The following is a 5,741-nucleotide window of genomic DNA, read 5'->3' on the forward strand; positions in this document are numbered from 1 at the left end:
TGACAATATAGATTCATCAATATCAGATTTGGTCAATATGATTATTCTTATGGGTAAATATCATATTCATTACTGTAAGTGGAGGTGTTCTAAGCCTTCCTTTGTCTGGTTTATAAATTACTTTAAATATTTTTTTTCTTCACTAAAAAAGATCCAATCTACTAAAATGTGTAGTGACATATCTAGGAAATTACTATTTTGATGAATCTCTCCTATACCGCTCTTAATATAATGCTTTCTCTAGCCTTTTGCCTTTGACTTGTAATGTCCCCTTTTTGTTTTTATGTTTTTATTCCTGGTTGTTCTTTATCTGGAAATTCTTTCTCTACATTGATTAACATATATCCTGTTACCCAACGAGAATTTTGTATGTTGTTTTTTTTTGTTAATTATATATATATAACTTTTTTTTCACTTAATAAAAACTGTGATATGAACTCAAAAACTGCAAATGATTTACCATAACTTAAACCAAATAATTAATACATTAAAATTAATTTAAACTGTACTGAATAACTGAAACACACACACTCTCTCCAACACACCTGAAGTAAATAATGCGCTTTAATTTGACACTCGCCCCTCCCCCACATCTCAGACGGAGTTTCACAGAGCAGCAGCAGTCAGAACACAGACGCTAACAGGTAATGCCGAGTTCAGACTGTATGATTTTCAAACTAGTCGGGTCACCTGTGGTTTCACACTGCGTGATTATCTGGGGAAGGGTTCAGTCGCTGCTGTTTCAGACTGCATGATGGATTGGTGACAGGGGTTTTCATACTGCATGACTTAACCGTAAGAAGAATCGCCGATAACTTTTTCCCGGTCCGCAAACTACGTCTTACAACCAAACGCACGCGAGAAGTGACGCGAAGGAAACAACACAAGGTCACGCGTGCAAGACCGAAGTTCTCACGTGAGACTAGGATTATTATTAAAAATGGTCACCCGCAAGAAGCTTACCATCCAAATTGCATGTGCGCTCATTGCAGCAGAAAGAAGAAGAAATAAAGATTATGAAGGAGGAAATGTTTGGAGAGACTCCTCCCCGAACTTCCAGCTATCCTGTATGTTGCTCTCTCATTGGCTGTAGGTCATCGCCGATGTTATTGTCAGTCAAAACACATTTCACACGGCATGATTTTGAATCGCCGACCGGTCCAGATATTTAGCATGCCAAATATCTCACGGGTGTCGGCGACTCGTCGGCGATCCTCTCAGAACGCGTCTTTTATAATTCACACTGTGTGATTGTCACTCGCGTGCACGAGCATCGATTTGCCTGTGATTTCGGGCATTTGTCGGCGATTTCTCAAAACCTGTCGGCGAGTCAAAATCAGGGCTAAAATCGTGCAGTCTGAACTCGGCATAAGCACTAGTGATGGGCAGTCCGGCTCTTTCCATTGATTCAGCTCTTTCGGCTCAAGCTCCGGCTCTACATTTTAGTGATGGCAGTCCGGCTCTTTTCATAGATTCGGCTCTTCTGGCTCGGCTCCCTTAGAAGAGCCGGCTCTTACCCATGCCTGCGTCTGAAGATTCGGCTCTGCTCGTTCGCTACAAAGAATCAGCTCTTATGCAGGGTTTACACCAAACGCGTTTTGGGCGTCAAAATCGCGTCTACCGCGCCTAGTTTGCCGCTTGAACACTTGAATGCATTCGCGCGTGTAGAGCGGAGTAGACGCGCGGAAAAAGCAACCATTTGACGCGCGTCCGAGGCAAACTCCGCTTCTTGTAGGAAAGGGCAACTACTGTGCGAGTGTCTGTTTGCAAGATGACTGATGTAACTTGTTCATTTATCAAGAGAGTTACCAGTTTGTATTGGGTAACCTTACTATAGGGGGAAAATAAACGGCGCGGGTCGATAAACGTCACGTGACTCAAAAGTGAAGTGTGTACTACAACTTACCAGGTTGCCCAAAGTCCTTACTGACACTCTTCAAAGCGAGGTCCTTTTTATTCCTGTCTCCTCTATAGAAATAACAACTTGTGTCATATAGGTTCGAGTGACTGCTTGAGTGAGTGACTCCGGGCGGGGCTGCCACCACAGCAGCAAGCAGGCTCCTGATTGGTTAACGCGGCGTGAAATTCCGCCAATTTTCAAATTTTTCAACTCGGGCGCCAGCCGCAAATTCGCGTGAAGCGCAAAATGCACAAAAAAGCACTATTCGCGCGTACCGCGCACAACGATCAATTCGCGCCTTTCGCGCGAGCTTCACGCGCGAATGAGGCGGAAACGCGTCTTCCGCTCCGCTCCGAACGCCGCTTCCGCGCCGCGGGACCTCCTGACGCGCGTCAACGCGTCTGCACATTGCCTTAACATTGAAATCACTCGCGCTTCACGCCTCTACCGCGATTGGTGTAAATGCACCATTAGAGCCGGTTCGTTCGCGAACGACCCATCACTAGTTAGCACTGCAAACTCATTCATCCTCTTTAAAGCATCTTTAAACTTTAAAAACATGCTGTTTGTCGTGTTTTTCTTCATTTTAATACTGACTCGGTTACAGTAATTTGTGTAATGTTAGACATACGACGAAACAACGCGACATTGACACAGCAATATTGCCTGAGACTCATTTTTATCAGCAGATTAATGTACACCACAGTTCTGTAAGTGGAAAATTTATTTATATTTATGTGTGTTTCTTTCTCTGTAAGGACTAACTTTAACTGACTGTCTGTCTGTCTGTCTGTTCTCAACCAAACGGTCATTCAAGACCTTTTGAAGGTAATGTTACCACATTTATTTATTCATTTATTATGTTTTGAGTACACCACAGTCAGTTTATTCATATTTGTGTGTTTTCTCACTGTTTAGCACAAACGTTTCCTGTGCAAGTTTGAATCTCTCTCAGTAAGGACTAACTGACTGGCTTTCTGTTCTCAACCAAACGGTCATTCATACTTGTAAAAACCTTTTAAAGGTAATGTTACCACATTTATTTATTCATTTGTTATGTTGTGAGTACACCACAGTTCTTTCAATGGAAATTTAATTAATATTTGTGTGTGTTTTCTTACTGTTTAGCACAAACGTTTTCTGCGCAATTTTACATTTCTCTCAGTGAGTACATCCGGCCCTTTACTCATAAAATGTTACCTCATTTATTTATTATGTTGTGAGTACACCACAGTTCTGTAAGTGGAAAAATAATTCATATGTGTGTGTGGGTTTTCTTACTGTTCAGCACAAACATTCCTGCGCAAGTTTGAATTTCTCTAGGACTGATGAATGGCCATTCACTCATAAAACCTTTTAAAGGTAACGCTACCACACTTATTATGTTGAGTATACTACAGTTCTGTAAGTGAAAAGTAATTCATATTTTGTGTGTTTACTCCCAGGTTAATTATGGATCTTTACCATTGAGGAGACTGGCTGACTGACTGTTCTCAACCAACCATCATTAACTAACAAAAACTTTAAAGGTACCACATTTATTTATTATGTTGTTAGTATACCACAGTTCTGTTAGAGCAGTGGTTCCCAAACTGGGGTGCGTGCACCCCTAGTGGTGCGCAGACTGACCACCGGGGGTGCGCGAGAGAATGTTTGTAATGGCGGGGGGAAAGATTGGCTCTTTATTATTTTTACTTATTTAACTGTGGTAAACTTCACATGGGAAAGTTTTATTAAGAAATAAAATTTCACATTACAAGCTATAAATTACTTCTGATTTAATTTCATTTTACAAGCACATCTGTGTCACAATAGCCCCGCCCTCTTCATATTAGGCGCTAACTGATAATTAATTCATTTATTTTTTCACTTACTACATTCTTCAAAATGGACACCTGGTTAAAAACAGGCACTTTACAGAAATCAAGGGACAGGAATGAGCCATCTACATCGGCCTCTTCCAACCACGGTGCTGAATATATAGAAAAACCCGATCAAAGACACTCGAATGATAATGAACGGAGTGAAGAGGCGGGAACAGAAAAACCTAACAGAGATGTACTGGTCAAGAGAATTAGGCCTACATGCCAGAGTGAGAAAATGTCAAGTAAGGAACACAAATACAGTGACGTTACATTGCTTCAAGTTTATAATTGATTTTCTAATCTACAGTGAATATATGTATTTAGTAACGGCAACTGAAATGTGAAGTTTAACCAGAGTATTTGTATTTAGTTATTGCAACTAAAAATGTGAAGTTTAAAAAAATTGCCATCCATTACCCTGAATTTTGATGATCTGTGTACAAACATGCAGGACGTCTCACTAAAAAAGGTGGTAATCTTTTGTTTTTATAACAGATTTTTTAATGTTTTCTAATCTACAGTGAATATTTGTATTTAGTTACTGCGATTAAAATTTGTGAAGTTTAACAAGAGTAAGGTGTTGGGGGGTGCTTGACAGGTGTCAAACACTAGAAAGGGGTGCATGCTGCAAAAAGTTTGGGAACCACTGTGTTAGAGGAACATTTATTCATATTTTTGTTTTTTCTCACAGGTAAGTATGAACGCGTCTAGAGTTTTCGATCTTTACCATTGAGGAGGCTGACTGACTATCATCTATTACTACAAGTGGACCTATTCATTTACTCATTATGCTGTGAGTACACCACAGTTTTATCAGTAAAACAATAATGTTTGTTGTTTTCACTGCTTGGCATAGACAAATGTGACCCTGTGTAATTTGGAAATGTCTTGGGAAAAGTGTACATCTTAATGTTTAAATGTTGTTTGAATTAAGTAACAGTACACTGATTTATTAAAAGTGTACTATACAAATCTAAATATAATAATGTAAAATAGTGTAAATCTAATATTAGTTTTAATGTGAATTTGGACTGAACCGCACACTTTTGTTTTATGTCTAAAACAATGTTTGTAAAATAAATGATTGTTCAATAAACTGTCATAATTTTACAATTTTCTGTCATTTTTTTATACTAATGTTTTACTGAAATTATACATTTCCTATAGTAAGTTTACCATAAATTGCTGTATTAGTTTAATACAGTTTACTTTATTATAGAATGGTTCAAAAAAACTATAGTATTTGCTAGAGTAATTTTACTTCATTTCCTATAGTTAGTTTACTATAAATTACAATAGTACTTTTAATACAGTTTATTGTAGTACATTTACTATAGTATGGTTCAAAAACACTATAGTATTTACTAAAGTAATTTTACTTCATTTTTTATAGTTAGATAACTATAAATTACTATAGTACTTTTAATACAGTTTACTTTATAGTATGGTTCAAAAACACTATAGTATTTACTAAAGTAATTTTACTTCATTTTTTATAGTTAGATAACTATAAATTACTATAGTACTTTTAATACAGTTTACTTTATAGTATGGTTCAAAAACACTATAGTATTTACTAGAGTAATTTTACTTCATTTTTTATAGTTAGACTACTATAAATTACTATTGTACTTTTAATACAGTTTACTGTAGTACATTTACTATAGTAAGGTTCAAAAACACTATAGTATTTACTAGAGTAATTTTACTACATTTTTCTATGGTAATTTTACTATAATACACTATAGTATTTTTTCATGTGGGCACTCTCACATGCACGCACACACTTATGCATGCATCACAAACTGATATGTGGTTTACGGGACTCCATCTAGCATAATGGATTTTCTAATGTACAAACTGTATAATCTATACCCTTACACTACCCCAGCCCTAATCCTTCCAATCATAGAAAACGTTTGCCATTTTTTGAATCTTTTGTAAACGGTGTCCTCATAAACCATATACAGGAACAC

General features: G+C 37.4%; 1 long non-coding RNA gene across 1 annotated transcript; it reads left to right on the plus strand.

Moving 5' to 3' along the window:
• The first annotated feature begins 434 nt into the window (after positions 1-434).
• Positions 435-4,878, plus strand: LOC129446132 (uncharacterized). The gene is made up of 6 exons (XR_012359468.1): positions 435-644; positions 2,659-2,728; positions 2,819-2,924; positions 3,029-3,262; positions 3,346-3,429; positions 4,457-4,878. It is a non-coding gene; the product is annotated as an uncharacterized lncRNA (long non-coding RNA).
• Positions 4,879-5,741: the final 863 nt, after the last annotated feature.

This window comes from Misgurnus anguillicaudatus, chromosome 19 (genome assembly GCF_027580225.2).
Source record: "Misgurnus anguillicaudatus chromosome 19, ASM2758022v2, whole genome shotgun sequence".
Classification (NCBI taxonomy): domain Eukaryota; kingdom Metazoa; phylum Chordata; class Actinopteri; order Cypriniformes; family Cobitidae; genus Misgurnus; species Misgurnus anguillicaudatus.